This window comes from Athene cunicularia, assembly GCF_003259725.1.
Source record: "Athene cunicularia isolate RWA chromosome 11 unlocalized genomic scaffold, athCun1 chr11_part1, whole genome shotgun sequence".
In the NCBI taxonomy this organism is placed as follows: domain Eukaryota; kingdom Metazoa; phylum Chordata; class Aves; order Strigiformes; family Strigidae; genus Athene; species Athene cunicularia.
The window spans coordinates 15,532,832-15,552,029 of NW_020799113.1; the positions used below are offsets into that span (position 1 = coordinate 15,532,832).

At 39.8% G+C, this 19,198-nt stretch overlaps 1 long non-coding RNA gene across 1 annotated transcript in view; it reads left to right on the forward strand.

Moving 5' to 3' along the window:
* Positions 1 to 8,681: 8,681 nt before the first annotated feature.
* Positions 8,682 to 19,198, forward strand: part of LOC113484379 — an 11,171-nt gene continuing 654 nt past the window's right edge. The window contains exons 1-3 of the long non-coding RNA XR_003399212.1: positions 8,682 to 8,823; positions 17,281 to 17,355; positions 18,220 to 18,356. This is a non-coding gene — a long non-coding RNA (uncharacterized LOC113484379). The remainder of the gene's footprint in view (positions 8,824 to 17,280; positions 17,356 to 18,219; positions 18,357 to 19,198) is intronic.

Below are 19,198 nucleotides of genomic sequence, written 5' to 3' on the forward strand. Positions count from 1 at the left end.
AAGACAGACAGACCAAGTCTGCTAATCCTAATGTTCTGGCTGTTCTGCAGATTTTATTGCACAAGTTAAAGAGATGTTTCTTTTCAATTTGTGGTGCTGGTTGTGTTGGTACAGAAACCAACACACAATCCACCCCAGGTAAAGTTATAAATGGGACACGTTTATTCAGAAATGCCCTCCTTCCAGGCAGAATGTACTTGCCTGGCCTATATTTACCCGTAAGAAACTTGCCCAAATTTTCTGACTCAGAAGGAGACATGTTATCCCAAGGCCAGGACAGAAAAGTACCAGCCATCCCATGACTGCATGCTGGGAGTGTGATTTTGCATGGCTGGCCCAGGACTGGCACTCAATCCCAATGTGGTCATTTTTCACGAGGTCTACAGGGTACTTCCAGCCATGGTGGCATGGTCTTCACATCCTGTTTAGTTTTGCCTTGCAGAATTGCTGAGTTTGCCAGTTCAAGCTTCTATTTTTAACAAACTTCCCGGCTCCTGCAGTCATATCAGAAGCTTAGCTTTTAGTAAAAGTTTTTAGGCTTTCTAGGGATAGAAAAAAGTTTCTAAGCATGAATTTCAAATGCAAACTTCACAAACAAATAAAATGAACCTTTACATTCATTGAGCTCTAACATCTCCTCGTTTTCTAGGGCATCATTTCTGACTTGTGACTGTGTGAGGTTGGCAGCACTTCCACTGACTCCTTGTGCATTTACACTGCATTTATGTTGCTTGGTTTGACATATTCCTGGGAGAATTATTTCCATTCTCTGTGCATTTAACTACAGTCTGGGCAAAGCAAGAGAATCTATTTTTGAATTCATGTTTTTTTTCTTTCTTTAGCCTCATCCTTTATATCTTTTAGGATACTAATTTGGCTATTCATCTGAAAAATGCATAAATATGGGTATAATTATTGGTGAGAAGTTGTACAAAACACTGGATATGTGTGTACAAATTGACACTGGATGGACTGGATGGATATTTTGACAGCAGCAGGTAAAGTATTGGAAGGAAAATTAGAACATGAAATAATTTTGAATCTGCATGACATTTTGTGAATGTTTACTTTGCACATACTTTTTTCTTTTTTTAAAAACAAAAGTTTTCCTTTCTAAAGTATTGCCTTCTTTTGAAAACAGAGGAATTTAAAGAATTCTGTCAATTTTAAAAACAAAAAAGTTTTTATTTCTATCATGAAAGACCTTGGTTAGAGCTGTTATGGAAAGTAACAGGCGACTGAGGTTGACATCTGTCAGATCCTACTAGATGGTCATCAGTTTTGTCAGAGGACACAGTTTTACCAACTTCTACTTAAACTTTTCATTTCTGATTAATACAAAGATATGTACTGATTTCTGGATCTTGGCCAAAGACTGAAATCTTGTAAATTATATTTTACAAGTTTTCTAAAAGAGGAAAGACAAGAACTCTTTTCTCCAACCAGGTAAATGTGTGACTATAATAGTAGTAGAAAGATTCTTGAAGTGTTTTCTTTCACATGCATAGAAGTTCCTCAAATATAAGGCAACAAAGAACCACACCCGAGAAGATTTAAAGTAATTTTGTAGTTTGTGCTATGCTGGAATTTTTTTGTTTCATGAGTGTTTGTCTAAGAGGGCATGGTTGAAATGACCCTCTTAAAATCTACCGTTAAAACTTGAGATGACACAAGCCTGAATCATGCAAGCAAAAGGGCATTACTTTGGATTTATGTGCTTGAGTCTCTTGGCACGGGCAAAACACCCAGAAAATAGAGTTTTAATCAGTAGAAATGCTCCCAGATTCTACAGGTGTGTTGCTGTAGACCACAGTCTGAACATGTTCCTTTCTTTCCTATCCGACAGTAGACTCATATTGGAACATGTCCAGTGCTTTAATGAATTACAAACCTGTAAAACATTTCTTTCCCTCTGCCTGTGGTAACTGCTCTTTAACCTGGCACTAAGACTGGGTACGAATAGGCACTTGAGACTGACTCACGGGGAAATGCACTCTGTGTGGAAACAGGGTTGTGCCACGGCACCGGGCCACCATACCTCAACTGCGTGCCTGAGCGCGGTGCCAAAGGATGGTGAGAACTGCCATGTCTGTGCTCGACACCAAGCACATGTGCAGGAGCTTCTTGCCAGAGGAGGGGTGCAAGAAAACCCTCAGTCGGGTGCGGGGAAGAGGTCTCGGGGCAGGGTCAGGCATGGAAAGGCATTCCCGGTGTTTCTTCTGTGCTGCTCAGGGAGAGCAGTGCCAAACAACACATGCGCTGTTGGCATCTCCAATTACTTCAGCTTCTGTAAGTCAGGAACCGTTCCACTAAAGCCAATGGCACCTCATTAATGTTAAACTGATGTGAATAAAAGACGACTGGGACATATATGTTTCCATACCTTTATACCACTGGGTCTGATTCTACTTTTGCTCACACTGGTTTGATACTGATACAGCTCCTCTGGCTTCCATGACACGAATCTGTATTTAACCTGGGTCAGCAAGATCTCAATCAGCTAAATTTACTTCAAAAATGTGTGCCTGGAGCTGTTGGGAAAGGATGGGTCTGTAAGAGAAGAATAGAAGATGGGAGGTCAGAATAGGAAAGGGATCAAGAAACAGCTCAAGGATGGATCTTTATGTTTCTTGTCCTTGTTTGCCTACAGTTTGTTGCCTTTGTCAGTGAAAAATGGGAGAGATGAAAGAAGGGAATGTCTCTTGAGTTAGTGGTTGTCTTCAGGCTGAGCGAAGCCCTGGGGTAGAAGTATGTCAGTCCTCCCTCCTTCCCTCATTTCAGCTGTTCTGTGTGTTGGGAAAAAAAAAAAAAAAACAACGCACCTTCTTTTTTTCCAATACAAAATAGGAAAGAACTACAAGGAAATGGAGCAGATTATTTTTTCCAGTTTGCTTTAGGGTTTCCTGGCATTTTTGCTACTGTACATTTATTTAAAGTAACCCTATCTGTTTAAATACATGCTGATCTTTGGTTGCTCTGAGATCAGAATCAGCCCCAAAGAATGCCTTTTGCTTGCAGTCATTTTTGTATTGTCAGTTCTTCCTCCTCACCCCCCGCCACGCTGACCTCCATGGTATCAGGTGACAGTAGGATAAACTGCAACATATGTGGTCCTGGGCAGAAAGCAAGTTATGATCCAAACCGATATAGAAACTGTGATCTGTTGTCAATCTCCTCAAGGATGGCGAAGCAATCTGTTTCCAAATAAAGGTAGATGTAAGATAAATTCTTTGACTGCTATTATATTTTTCTTGGCATTAACCAGATGCTATTACTCTTTTGTGGCTTTGTCACCACCAATTATGAACTAAAATAACATCTTCTGCTGCAAAGTGTCATGATCCAAAACTCCTATGCCCCTTTGCAGTTACACTGTGAATAAATAAAATCAACTCCAGTGATTCATTAGTACACAATAAGACTTTACAAAGTTATGTCAGGCACTTAGAGAGGATGTTTGGAAATAAAGGCTCAGTCCTTCTGTGTCTAATTGAGATGAACTGCCTCCTTAATTTTGCTGAAACAATACGTGCAGTTAAGGGTTTGCTAGAGCTCTGGAAAGTTTTTTGTTGTGTGCACTATTTAAATATTCTGTGCAATTGTCAACACCGCAGACCCAAAATGAAAACAAATCTTTTATAGTGAAATTTAGGATGTTATGCAATAAACTGAAATTTATTGTTTAATCCTCCAACCAAGCTATTGCACAGCAAATGGAATTAATTAAGATTTTTTGTTGGCTGTCTCAGTTTCACAATAAACATATTTTTATTTGAGCTATGTGCGTATATAATGAAAATATTTCAAGGAAAAATAAATTATTCAAATGGAGTAGCTTTGTTGTAAATCATACTGCAACTTTTTATAACTGTAATTTATATCAGTATCATTTGTTAGAACTGGTAAAATACTGAAAGCTCTTAAAAAAGGTAAAATTATTTACTTTTTTATTGTCTAGACTATATGTAAGCCACTGCTAATTAATACTGACCTTTCTGATGGCTTTGCAACAGGCATAACTCAAACAAATCTATTATAAATGATTTTTCAAGGTAAACTTTTAACAGTGTAGCCTAAGGGCTTGCTCAACATAAAAGTACAATTTAGAAAACATAAGTTTTAACTAAGGTCAGGGTATATCAGGCGATGATGGATGTACATGTAAAAACATCTGACTGCGGAATGACAACGATTTCTTCAAGACTAAGCAAAATGTTGGTGGCAGCGATAAGTAGAATGAAAAATCGCCTTGAACAAACTAGCCAGAAAGTTTGGAGTCTGGGTTGCTGGGTTTTTGGTTGGGTTTTTTGGTATTATTTTGGTTTTCTTCAGAGTTTTACAAATCAGAGTTCCAGGGATGCCACAAACATTATATAGCCTGAATTTTAGACCTATTTTCTAGAGCAGACCCATGAGAGAGTCAGATTTTTCAACGTCATCTGCAGTCTTGTGTCTCAGGTAGAAATTAGCCTCTTTTCTTTCTTTTCCTAGCTGCTGGAGCAGAGCTCCCCTATGACAGGCCTGCACCACATGTCCGGAGCCACTGGCACATGGTGTGGCACTGACTGCTGTTCGTGACACAGCTCATCTGGCTTTAAGTTTCCAGCTACTGAATGGAAAATGTCATGGCCCTGAAATGCAAAGCACTGATCTAGGATATCCTAATGTCACAGGTTTAAGCTTGTTCACCATTTTGGAGAGGTAAATCTGGGGAGAAGATCTCTGTTTGAGTAGGTGGTGGTTGACTGCTCCATGCTGTCTTTAAGACTATTCATCCTTATTGTCTGTCTTTCAACAGCCTGAGTGAAGCTGGCACAAGCTTACATCATGTGCTGTATCTAATTTGGTAGAAGCAGTCACATGTCTATAGTGTGATCTGTATCAGATTTGTACAGCTGAGTCATCTGGTATCAATTCTTGTGGAGCAAAGGCTCCATAGCTGCAGACCCTCACATGTTCCTGGAGCTCCTGCTCCCGTCTTGTAACTCATTTCACACAGTTTTCCCTAGCCCTGCTCCTCTGCCATCTCCCCAACTGACCTGACGCCCCTTCAGTGGCTCAGGAACATCTTCTCCCAGACACACAAGTCACCTCATCCTGGACTCAGCAGTCCAGTAAGTCACACAAGCTTTGTAAACAATTCCTGAACCTCTCACTCTTTGCTGTAGACACAGTAAGAAAATCAGAGGTGTTGATACATCCCTCCTTCTGCTTTGAGAAGGCTGTAACTTTGCTTCCCTTCACATGTGGTGTCTTCACAGACTCTTGCAAAGAGGTCAGAGAAAATTGTTTCTTATCAAGCCACTTCTTTCTCTTCTCAGCTGAAAATCATTGTCCTGGTCATCAGCACACCACCTGCTGTGACTGCGCCTGGCTCCTCCACCACAAGACGTAGTGAAGGACAGCCAAAGACATAGCCATGGTTTCACAAAATGTGGATGGAAACCATACATTGGAGCTGGGTGACCAGGTTATCAGCCAAGCTCTGACTGAAGGTTTATAATTTTGTTAAGGAAAAGCTAATTTTGCTGATGAAGTAAAGGCTAATTAATTTTATTTTTAATAAAAACACTGCCACCTTCTATATTTATTAGAATTCCAACCTTTGAGCAAATATTTTGTGTATATAGTTGTTGGTGAAACCCAACGGATCCTACTAGGAAAACCAAAACCTTACAGCTTAGTTGAATTAGAAATATTTATAACTTCTGCTATCATTCTTAATTGTTCTGTCTTCTTGTGAGCAAAGTCATTCCATTGATGCAGTCTCCCTTCTTTTCTTGTCATCTATAATTACGTTAAAGGGATTAATAATTGTACATTTTATCCTGCGTCTCGACGTGATGACAGGGCATTGTTTAATGAGAGCACAATCAGTGTCCTGGCTCTTTGGGAGAGCCAAGGCAGCACTTGCAGTGCAGATCATTGAAAACAAACACGTGGGAGCTTAAGAGTTCTTTAATAACTCCTTCTTCTTGTTTGGTTAGCAATTTTGATGATTTTTGTCTGTTGTGCCTGGCTCCGCTGCTGTAGAGGCATGGTTATTTATGGTGCCAGAGGGGTTTATGATCTCTTTATATAAACTAGGGGACGGGGGTATAATATAGCAAATTCTGAGTCATCGTGTTTTAGTTTTGCAACTCTAAGGCCAAAACCAAACATCCACTGACAGGAAACATAGGGTGGATATTTTTCTCCCCAAGTTTTAAATCATTAAGAAATAACTGTTGATATTGTTAGTATTAACCATTAGATCAAGAATTATCCATTAGCCTATAATAGAATTAAAATACTGAGTAGGATGCTGATGTGCCAAGTACCTAGAAAAGCTATGGATTTGTTACATAGGCACGCTTTGTCCTGTCTGTAGCTTTTATTTCTACTTAGGTATTTAGATTATATTTGCTAATGGCAAGATGATGTTACAAAATGGCACTCCCCTTGTGTTGGAAACAATTACTCGATTATTTCCGTCTCAGAGGTGCCACGGGTTGATGTACTTGTATGGAGTTTGGGACCATATGTGCTTGATCTGAAACAAAGGGTTTAGAAAGGTCTCAGCTGGGTAAGATGTGTTCTGCTTGCAGCATTGTAGTCCTTGAGGGTTATGACTTTTACAGTGCTCACAATGTTTTTTAGCAAGCACTTGACTGCTTTTTGTCCCCTAGCAGCATTCTGGAGTGCTTGCCCTGCCAGGGAACCTGGACAGTTTCTGTGGGACCTCATGGAAGGGCTCAGCCTCATCGCAGCAGAGAGCACTAGCTCCAAACCTGCTTTTCCTCTTCTCTCCCCAACAGGAATCTGCAGCAGCTTTGTTTTTCGGTGTGTGATGGCTGTGGCATTTCCCTGCACCATGGCTCAGCTGTGGCAGGACAGGGAGGGACAGTGACTATCCCCTTTGTGGCAGAGTTTAGCACCTTATCTGGCAGCGTGCCCTGTGCGAGCCGGGGGATTAGCACAGGGACAGAACTACACCACCCAGAAACTTTGCCATCAGTGAAGGGAAACGTCACTATAAATTAGGAGAGAGCGTGAGAGTGCCAGCTGACATGTACTCAGACAAATCCTGAGAGCTCGACTGATGCTCAGGGTACCAACATTTGCCCTGGGTGCTGGTCCAAGGCCCTGGAGCACCAGTAGGTACCACAGAATGAGTGCTTCAGTACCCCACGCCTTGTCACACAGCCCTGTCAGGGTGACAGGCTTATCTCAGCTAATTTCTGGGGGACTTGGACTCCAGTCCCAAGTCAGGCAGTGAATATACTACCCGGTGTCAACCTCCCCTTGGGTGGCATCCTACCCTGTAAGTGCAGTGGTGAAGGACACTGCACAATGTCCCCCAGACCTTATTAATGAGGGAAGCGGTTTTCCCTCAGACCTTCTTCAAATAACCAGCATGTTATCAGGCAGCCCAGAACACACTCTATCCTCTTGTATTATATGAGCAATTCAGATTTTTCCCTAATATATTTAATTTGTAACTTTTGAATGTGGCAATTTGGGAGACATTTGAGTAGGACATTTACTTTCCTTGTTACTGCTAGTGTTTGAAATGGTGAATATTTATTCCTTCTCAAGTGAAGTACATGGGGAAGGGTAGCCAAGAGCTCAGGCTGTGGGCAACAGGACTGCGGGGGCCAACAGTGTGTTCAACAATAGTATATATTAATGTGGAACACAAGAGAGGGACTTTTTTTCCTTTTCTGCACCCACTTTATTTTTCATTGACAGAAGCTGCCTTTGAAAGACAAGAGTAGTATTTTTTGAACAGACTCCCTTTTCCCTTCAAAACTTTAATGTTACAGGTGTGTCAGTGTAGCTGTTTTACATGCTTCCACAGGGCTTGCTGCGGAGGGGGAATGGTCTTAGATAAGGGCTACTGCCCTCCTTACCTCCTTTATATTGGTCAGTTTTTTATATACCATTATTTATACTTCAGTATAATTTTTATTTATTATATATTTTATTTATTAGATAATTAAATTTATCTATTAGTTAAAATTATTACTTAATTTTATTATATTCTCTATTGCAATATATACTGTTTTGTATTTATAATTTTTATTTATCTTTTTTTCAGATGGTTGGAAACTGTCAAAATATGAAGAAACTCCAAGAAACAAATAGGGCACCCTACAGGAGTCATTAGTCTATCACTGACCTTATGTTCTTTTAACAAGACTTGCTGATTCAAGGTTAGCCTACAAGGGTTAGCCTAGATGCTGCTCCCCATGCTTACACACGCACACATGCACACACTTACACACACGCAGAAGCATAATGGTGCCTCAAATCCAGAAAGACCAGCAGTGTCTGGAGGCTGGAACCAAACCCTAACCATCACCTCTCCCAGCAACGTCCCCATTGTGCAATGGTAGTTTATTACATCAGCATACTTTTGGTCTGCCAATACCAACCCACATCTCCTGACAACCTCTTGTCTTCCTTCCTACTTGGTCATCTCTGCTAGCTCGGTACTTTAACCTCGCTGTTTGCCTGCTCCATGTCAGTGCTACTTGCACAACATCTGCTCTGAGATGTCTTGCAAGGAAATGCCCTGGAAATCACTGTGTGGTTTGCAGAATTAATTCGCTAGTGACTCTCTCATTAATAGTTGTTGCTGCCAAATGCTGTTTGCTTTTACTTTCAGAAGTGCCTGCACTAATAACGAGTACCTCCATTTGGAAATTATTTACATGAAGAATTGTCCATGTCACTGCCACAGACAGCAGCTCTGGACTGGGTGAGAGGGAGATGCTGCAATGAATTCACGGGGCAGCTCAGCTGCTGTGAATGCTGGGACATCCCATTAGCATGCCAAAGGTGAGGCTGCGTGGCAAAGGCATTACAGTAGAGTTTCCCAGCAGCACTAGTGCTTCCTTTCCATAATCTAGGCATGTTAAGGGCTAAAGTCTTCAGGACAAACTAAGTGCAAATTGATATTATCAATACATTTGGGTCTGGGAGGAGATCTAACAGGTTTTTCATTTGTGAGGAGATATATGTCTCTGGATGTTGTGCAGGGGAGGCACATGGGAGGGCAAGACCAATAGCAATGACCAGCAAAAGCAAATGCCAGACAACAGCTCTCTGGAGGATGCTTCTACAGCGAGCTGCAAATTTCCATACTCTCCTGGCTGCCCTGCCTGAGACGATAAGTACTTGACTACTTCACAGCAAAAAAGTCCTGGGAAAAGCAGAACTATTTCTTGTGACAAAGGCTGGCTGCACAGTTCAGGAAGATGAGCTTGTCAGGGATGCTGCTGCACTCAGGCTGAACCTGGGGGAAGTGTGCCTGTTCCTAATAAATGTTGTGTGTATTTATGTGGCAGTCATTGTACTTTGCAAGGAAGGAGTCACAGAAATAATTAGTTAAGAGCGTGAGGTTTTTGGCACAGATTCCCTTTCTCAAGTAGCTGTGATGTTCGTATATAAGAAAAATTGATTTGGCATCTAGACAGGATTTCAGCACGCTCATGGTTATGGAAATCAGCTATGGGCATGGAGGAAATCTGTATATTGATTCATAAACTGACTTGATGACTTGTTCATGCTTTAATATTTTCATGGGCTTTTACCCAAAATAAAAATGTCAGTAGGTACCACTTGACTGCTACAGCACCATCTAAAATGGTGGGAAGAATGCAGGGAAGAAAATGGATTTCCTACTAGAAAGAAGCCCTTACTGTCTCTGTTATTTCATTTTTTCCTTAAAGAAGAAGTTTTTTGTCATTGTCCTTGCTTTTTGTGTTAAAATGTGCACATAGATAACACCCAGAGAAAAATGGTTTCTTACGGCTTCTAGTTTCATGGACACTTTTTGTTTTGCAAGACCTCAGGAAAGCCAGTCCTCCTTCTCACACAACCATGTGCTGCTACTGCTAAAACTGCCATGACTGTGTGCATGTAATAGTTTGAGAATAGCTTTATTTTTGTATCATGTAGTAGGGCAAAATTCAGCATGACCTGCTGACTCTTTTTTTTGTTGGGTCAGTCTGGTTAGAGGGTGTTTAGTCAGCATCAGCACCAATCCAAGACTGCTTTGTGAAAAACATCTACAATACACTGACTCCTCATGAAGATGTTTCTCTGCAGGTTTAAAATCTTAATCCCTGAATACCTCCACCTGCTTTGTGGTTTTCTTTGGAGACCTACCAGTGCTGTCCAGTCTTAACCCTATATGACAAGTTATGTGGGCTTGAAATGGAGGCAGTATGGCTGCTGGCCATTATTAAAATGAACAGAAACTATGTCGTGTGTAATTTCATCTAAGATCCAGTGTGATAACAACGTGCGACCAAATACCAATCTCATTTGCAACAGTATGCTTCCGTTGTGACTTCAGAAGAAATCAATGGGTGTAATGTAAGATGAGTCACAATGCATACACCGTGCCATAGCAGAGCAGAATTTTCTCCATAAATAACATCTCTTTTTGCAAGACACGGGGAAAAAAGCCTGAAAATCTATACTATATTGAACTGCATAGTTCAGGAAAGAGGCCTTAGACATAACAGTACATTTTTGAACATGTAGGTTGTTCCTTGTGGACTAAATCTTCCCTTAAGACAGTTGGTTACTAATTTTCACAAAATTTTTGAAGTCTTTTCCATTCCTGGAGTGTAGGATTAAAAGATCTCTGGGGCCTTGTTTGAAACTACTCTGGATACCACCTTACATACTGAAAGCACTCATGGAGAAACCAGGGAGATGTCTCAAGGTACATTGCTAGAACATGGAGAAATTTTTATACTCAGGAAGAGACAAGAAGGCCATTTTGTCATTTGATGGTTGACTTCTTGCTGCTTATTAAATAGTCTGCCAAAATTGTGGCTAACAAGTGATTTAAATGTAGTTTGAAGACAACTTTTGTTTCCTTCAACTGCTATTATAAGAAAGATCCCTTAAAATTAATTGACTGATGAACTACATAATTGATGCTGTCTACACAGTGTGCACCGGCCAAAACTGCTGGGTAGCAAGAGCACTGGCATCTTCGTAGAGGCTGCTCTAAACCCTTTCGAGAACCTCTGCTTGCCCTCTTTGTATGCTCTTGGGTAGGAGAGGGCATGTTTGGTTTTCTGCTTACTCTATTCCCTTTTGTACTTGTTCATTTGCTAGGTGCATAAAGGAGAGGAGGTCACTTGTGCACATGGGATAAAGAGGTATTATGAATTCTAAAGTGTTTGCTTTATTGGGAAAAGCACAGCGAGCAGGAGAGCATAGGAACATAATGTGTGAATTTTTAATGAATGCTGTGCCAAGTGTTTGTGCATTTTTTTTTCTACCTGTAGCAGCTTTATTCATTTGGGAGAGTACTGCGTACAAGATATTCTTTAGTAGTATGCTGGCTGCTGTTTAGTTTTAATAAATTAAATCCTTTATATCAATGTAATATTCTTTAGACAAGCACTTCCAAGACAGATTAGAAATGAACTTAAGGGGATTAAAAGCTTCTCTTGCTAAAAACAATGTTTCAGATGGGAAATCCACTTATTTATGTCACTTTCAGTGGACTACATTTGTCTTTAATATGTTGCTACTGCTAAAGAAAGCAGGGCTTTGCACATGACTTCAGCTTTTCTGCTCTGCTTTACATATACAGCAATGTTTATTTTCTTCAGTACAGTAAGTCACTTTGGGAAAGATTGATGGCTTCCCATAAAACTATATTTTCTTTCTTATTTAGAGAAAACAAAAGATGTAATGGATCTGGCATTTTAAATAGTGTCAGTCTCTTTGTAAAATAGGAAACTGTGTGAATGGAAGGTATGAGCAGGGAGAAAAATCTGCTTGGATTTTTCCCTTGCTGCATTGTAGTGAACTGAAAACCTCCACTGGAAGGTTCTTGTTAGCTGTGAAATCCTGGACATCTTGGGAGCAGCCTGATTTAGCTGGTGTTAGCTCAGGTTTGTGAAGCAGACTGAGGGGGAGTCACTAGCTCACAAGCTCTTTCCCCTAACTTGTACCAGGTTATCTGTTTCTATATTAAATGCTTGTCCTAGTACATGGTTCAATGGTATGTCAGTCCCAGTGGTGGGGCCTCTGGTACCAACCCAAAATCTCTTGAACACACTGTGCAGAAATCTGATTTGTTATACCACCACTCCATAGGTATAAAATTGTCGTCAGGCAGTCTGTATGTGAGTCAGGTACAGTCTGGCCCTGATGCACTAGCTGCCTACTGCTCCATCAGTAGTCATCCAGCCAACGCAAACTGAGTGCTTTGGTCAACTGAGCAAAGCTGCAGCCATTCCGCTCTTCAGAGCCTCCTCACATTTGTCCTGCAGGATATCTGGTCGTGCACAGATGGCTATGAACCTTAACAGGACGTGGTTTGGTCCTAGGCTCTGTAGGAGTTTGTCATTAATCACCAACCAAGTCACACAATGCCAACCTGGAAATGGCTGGCTGCCCCCTGATGCTCTCACACTATGAAATCTCAACAGGGCAGGATCCACCCCTGTGAAATAAATGAGGATCTCATGGGGATGAACAATGAGAAGGTTGAATATTCTGAGTATTCACAGAATTTTAAGACCGTATTTCAGCCCCATAAGAGACAATAATGCAGTCAGAACTTTAAGTTCATCTCCTGGACTACAAAAATGCACAATTTTGGAGTTTACTCCCCACAACTGCTGAATGCAGTGAGGTCAGAGAAGGTACTAGGACATGGCTGATTTCCCAAAAATGTTAAAGAGGGAAGACCTCCTCTTGAGGCTCCTCACAAAACATCTTGAAAGGGAAGGAGACTGGGAAGCCTTTGAGGACCATTTGTTTTTACCTTTTCCTAAGGGAGTTAAAAGTCTTTGGTCTACAGTGAGGACAGAAGAAATTATCAGAGTAAAACGAAAACTAGAAGAAATATGAGAAATTAATGTTTTAATTGGAACAAGGCCTCTCAGTCTTTTGTGGCCATTTGTATGTGAGACTGTGAAACTGCAGTGCTTGCTCCTTACGTGACAGCCACAAGAGCACAGCTATAGTTTGCAGATCTGTTATTATTCAGTTGCATTGCAGCTAACTTGGGCAGAGGGAGAGGTTCAGCCCCACAGCACATAAAGTTTGTCTTGGTAACTGTGTCCCTGACACAGTGCTGGATTTTGTTATTTTAGGCACACATCCCCCCATCATTACTTAAAACAAGTTTCAGAATAATTTCCATTCCATCATGATTCATTATACAATAAAGTATTATTTATTTAAATGGTTTCTGAAGTAATTTATTTCCCGGTACCTGGTTAAAGCAAGATCCTTTCCCTTAATGGATTCAGGCCACTCTAGGATCCACTGCACAGTTTTGGTTGGTCTTCAAACATTGTTAGTGTCCCCTTTCCACACCCAGAAGCTGATGCTCAGACTGAATTGTAGTGCATCTGACTGAGGGATACATTTTCAAAGCAAAGCTCAAGGATTGAGTTGCATGATTCTACTGGTATTCAAAAGGGCCCTACAGTGAGGCTTTGTATTAACTTTGTATTCCTAGGATTGTACAAGAATGGGCTGGGAAGCAGAAATTAAACCACCATCTTTATTTTTAATTACTTTGTTCTGTTTCGTTTTCTGAAGCCAGATTTCACTCCTTTTCCCAAAACCACATTTTTGCTAGTCATAGCATTTATCACACATCTAAATCCTTATATATTGCACATGATAACAAGAGCTGACTGAAATTTCACCACTAGTTTTAGAGTGGAGAGGGTAAATTCATTTTCTGAACAATAATGATGGGCTCTTCTGTCAGTGTAGCCACTATGTGTGCACTGGTCATAACAGCTGGGGACAAAACTTATATACTTTGTTATACAGCTTATCTGGAAAAGAAAAAAACTTATCATTCAAGAAAAAAATACATAATTAGGATCAGGGCTGGAATTTCACTGGGAAATGTGGTATAAAAATGCTTCTCATTTTAAATTAAGCTTTCAATGGCAAGTGCTTGGCTTTCAGCAACTCCTCTGAAACTCTTTTAATTGAAGTTCCATGAAAATCTGGGGAGTTCAGCTCAAGTTCACTTCCCAAACCCATCCTGATTTCATTAAAGATCTGATCTTTCTTTATTTGCCAATAAAATATATATGTGTGTGTGTGTGTGTATAAATCAGTATCTGCTATACAACTGTTGTTTGGTTTGTTTTGTTGGGTTTGTTTTTTTTTTTAAAGAGACAGTTTCCCTTTTCTTTATGAAAGATGAACTCTGCTCTGTGCATGCAATGAGAGATAGAAGGAACAATCCGTGGGAGATCCTTCCTGCTTCCCCCCAGGCTGGGATTTGGAGCACAGGACCACACTTATTGCTTGCCTCATCTGACTTGTGTTCTGCACCAGTTGTGGCAATCTCATGATCATCTCTTTGTGGCCTGGTTAAGCTCAGGCCAGTTTCTTTAGCACAATGTGTTAATGTAGAGGAAACACCATGATCCGCATGAGCTGAGGCTTGAGCTTGCCTTGGTCAAGCTTAGGGTATTTCCATGTTATTTTCATGTTACTGTTTTCTGTTCCTGTCTCTAAGACCCAATAAAGGTCTTGATTATTCAGAAGGAATGGTCTTGCTCAGGGCTTTTATCTGGACAGTGATGTTCTGATTTTTTTTTTTTCTTTTAAACCTTCAGTTTCATTCCTTTTCCATCTGCAGCGGCCAGATATGCCTGTAATGGCACCAAGGGGCTGAGGCTATTTAAATCAAGACATATTATCTCTTTGCTAAACCAGTCAAATAGTAAGACGTGTCTTCAAAAATTATATCCATATATCAGAGATTTTCAACTCAGCTAGAGGGTCCTTTCAAATCAGTGAATTTGGAGACATTAATTTTGCCCCTTCTGGGCAGAAACCAGGGTTCCCATTTCCTTCAAAATAAGCTCTGTTGTGTAGATTCCCATGGGACCAAGAGGAAGGATTCCTGGGAATTGCTGGTGTTCCCATTTTTATTTTGTGTGAGCCTCCAGATGAAAATGTGTTGAAAATGGTGTAAATCCTGAGTTCCCCAAGGCAGAGAACTGTGATATACTCGAGTCCTGTATCAGCTCACTGTATAGCAGCATGCCAGTGACTCTTCTGTTATCATTTGGTACCTATTTTTCAGTTTTGTCCCACTCCTAGAGTAATAATCGACACTGGGTTCTTTTGTTTTATTCTATTATTATATTCCACTGTTATTGCAACTACTACCTGTTCCACAATGCTCCTTGCAAGCCCTGCACATGCCTATCTGCAGTTTTAGTGAATCAGATCTCAGTGTTTCTGATCAGGGTCCAGCTGGAACTACACATCTTTGTTTCATGTATTTAATATACTCAAAATGCACTAAATGACAGTTTATAATATCATTATCAACAGTTAAAGACATTATAACTTCAAGAAATGAAAAGAAAGTGCAGCCATATGTGGAAATGCTTTATTTTGTGCACTTTTAACCCTCACAATAGTTCAGCTGCAAAAATGGGGACAGCAACGAGAGGCAGGGAGAAAATTGTATGTCTGCAAAATCATTTTTCAGCTTTCCCTCCACTGCTGTCATGAAAGAGCACTGCGCTATTTGGATGGTAAATAACAACCGAGGACTAATTTATTTTTCTTCATAAAATTATTTCTTGAATTGGATTCAAATGTGTTCCTTATTACACGGTTTGATAATTCAGTGATGCTTTCCCCCCATAACATACGAGCTGATTTAAACCTTCACTCCAAACAGCCCCAGGCTTATTAAGAACAGTGTGGACTGAGTATGGATTAGGTTTAAAAGTAATAAAAAAGTAGACCTGTTGGTTAGGTGAAAAATTCACTATCAGATTCCTGAGTGCAGCTTTCTTTTCATGTGCAAACTGCATTAAATGAGGCATTTAATTCAACAAATCCATAGTTCTGATCCACCAGAAATAGAGACTGGGTTAGTTCAATTTGTAACAAACGATCTCCATATGATCAAAGTCCTGAGAGCTGATTCCAACATACTGCTTAAATTAGTCTAACACCGAAGTGTTTGGCTCTGGGACAATATTTGGAATGTCTTACCAGAAGAAAAATTCCTCTGCACACATGGTTCCAATATCTGGGAATGCCAACCTTGCTTTTTAATGGGCTGACAGGGAGCCTCCGTGCTAACTTTCTGACTCCAAAAAGTTCTTGTGCTGTCACCCGCAAACCAGCTTGGATAATTTTTCCTTGGCTTCCTTATTAAAGCCTGAATGAAGGGATTGTGTGGCTTTCTTAATGTCACTTGGTCTGCTTGCCATAAATTCAAGCACTCATGATGAAAGCTCCACTTATATTTCGCTGGGAAATGGAATCAAGGAGAATGCACCCTCGTTCACAATAAATAACTAAAGTTGAGTTATTAAGTGTATTTCATATACCGGTGCCTTATTACATCAGCAGTTTAGATAATGGCTTCTTAAAAATACTCCTCTACTGAAGTCTATGAAGAGCGGGTTGCACATAGGCGTCCCTATGCATGAAAACCGAAACAGCCGGCTCGAGCAATAACTTAGGACTGTATTAACAAATATCAAATATTTACATTTTTACATGCTGCTGTCTGTTTAGATTAAGCAACCATAGCAATAACAGCAGTCAGCAGTGAGGGCCCTATTTGCTCGAGCCCTGCCAGGGAATTCTCAGCTGGGATTGTTTGTTTGCTTTGTGCAATGAAGACTCGAGCTGTTTACATTGGAGCTCCAGTTTTAGAGAGTGCTAATTACACTCTACTGCTGAACCCCTCTATTTCTCAGAATCTGCTGTCCTGCAAAAATACTTTACATCAGTCCTGGGGAAAGCAATCTGACTTGCGGCAGGCAACAAAGGGTGCCCCAGTGCTTTATAACTGGGGTGGTTTTTTTAATGTGGTAAGCCGTGCTAAATGGAAGTTCATGCCTTTAACTCCTCTTGCTTTTTTATTTTTTTAAGAAATGGACAACATTTTCAAAGTCCTTGGCTGAATTTTCTCATGTAATTTTACTGCTTTTATGGAACTTCTTAATGTGAAATTGGCTGATGTAATTCATCTAGAGGCATGCATAGTATACAGCTGTCTATTTGCATACATTAAACATGCGTATCATTCTTTACATTTTTCCCCCATTATTATATGTACAGTGAGATGTAATAAATTGACACTCACCCAGGAACAGACAGAGCTGATGACAGTGAGTAAATACCCTGATTAGCATGTTATTGTTATAACTTTGCAGTTCCTCCCTGATTAGTTAAAATATATGTTGTATAGTTAAGAGATTATTTTAAAATCTCTGCTAAGCATTGCTCAATACTTTTTAACAGCCAGAATGGGAGAAGGAATAGGATGAAGGATGGAAGGTTGGCACTCAGAAATTCAGCAAAACCACTGCTTTCATGGTAACTATTCTGAACAGGTGGCTAAGTAAACCAATTAAACAGACTTTAAGAACAAATTATGATAGTAATCCATTGTCTGGGATCATTGAAATGCACTGTGTGGAATCTGTTCCCCAGAGCCGCCTGAATAATGAAAATATATTTTTGTATAATTTTATTGTTTTCCTATCTTCATTAAATGTTCAAAGGATCTTGCTTTTTTTTTTTTTTTTTTTTTTTTCCTCTTTAGGGGTGGATGGAGGGGAAAAGAGAGAAAGCTTTTTCCAGAATTTTTAAAAAGGGTGTGAGCTGATTAAAAAGAAAAATTCTTAACATGTAAGAACACCTTTTCCTTCAAACAAAACAAGAGTTTGCTAATGAAATTTAGTAACTATTTTAGAAAGATATTTTTTTTATTATAAGTTGAAAACATTCAATAACTTTATAGACATGTATGAATGAAAGCTCAAAGTCATTCCGACAGAAATAGTTTGATCAAAAAAGTGCCTGGCAAAGACCAGTAAAGTGTGAAATATGAAAGCAACTAATTTGAGACCTTTTAGCTTCAGCAGAGGGCTCCAGTTTTGGGGAAAGACTATTCAAGGGCGGGGAGGACAATTTTCCAAACCTTGTGCTTGAGCTGATTCATCCTTCTCATTGTCAGATCTTTAATTTCATTGGCATAGCTTTAAAGTTAACACAGGTCCTGACAACTTTTGGGCTGTAACTAGTAGTCTCCAATACAGACCATCTCCTCTTCATGGTCTTGCCCAGTGATACACTGACATTGATTAAAAAAGACACTGAAAACTGACAGACATCACTATATATATATTAAGGGGAGAGAATAGTAAATTTCTGCTTTTTGTTTCTTTTTCTTTCTAGATCTGGGACAGAAAAGAGTTCTCCAGAATGATTTCAGGCCGTTGTATAGCAACAGCTCCAAGTTGCCACATAGGGCTGCATTTGAACTGCTGACCTAGGAACAAAATAAATTATGTGTAGGCTGAGGTATGGGGATGGTGAGTGACAGAAGAATAGGGCTCAGAAATGGTTTTCGAGAGATTCTGTATTCTTTTAAGTAATGTAACTGTTTAGCCAATTTATTCATGTGACAAGTTCCTTTTTAACCATCCTACTTCACCATTTAGCCCAAGATGGGCTTCATTAGTTTATTAGATATTCATTGAAAGTGATTTTAGCATAAATATAGTTCCAGAGAGGATTACCGTTCAGGGAATCTATTCTTTTAACCGACTTATTTGGCTATCGAGTATTTGTGAAATGGACTCATATTTACTTAGTCTCTTAATGAAGTCTAGAAAAGCTTTTCTGCAAAGGGAATATTGTTTTGTCAAAATTAGCTTACTTAAATAGTTTTCAAAGCACTCTGAGAACAAAGATTTCAAAGCTACAGCTCCAGCCTAATATTTACTTTTTACACTGTACAGTAGTTTAGACTTGCCAGAAAAAAGTGCACTTGCTTTTTTGTTTTGTTTTGTTTAAATTTCTCTACTTCTAGTTGTGAGATATATATGTCATTTCTAGGGGTATGGAACTAATTGAGGAATATGTCCTGCCCTTGTTGAGGTGAACAGGGCAGATAAATAAAAACTCCATTGGACATAAATCTCCTCCACTAACTTCAAAGAAACAGGATCCTGCTAAGTGTATTTGTATAATGCAGTAATTTATGCAAAAAGCAGCTTTTGTCAGCAATGCAACAAAGCAGCTTTGATAAATGTCCCCTAATTTATTGTCATGTATCTCAAATCAAAGTAAAACATTTACAGCCTGCATACTGAAGGAACCCAGGCCCAGGGTACTTAAAGGGTTTCTCTCCCTTTCTATCCCCCCCCCCCCA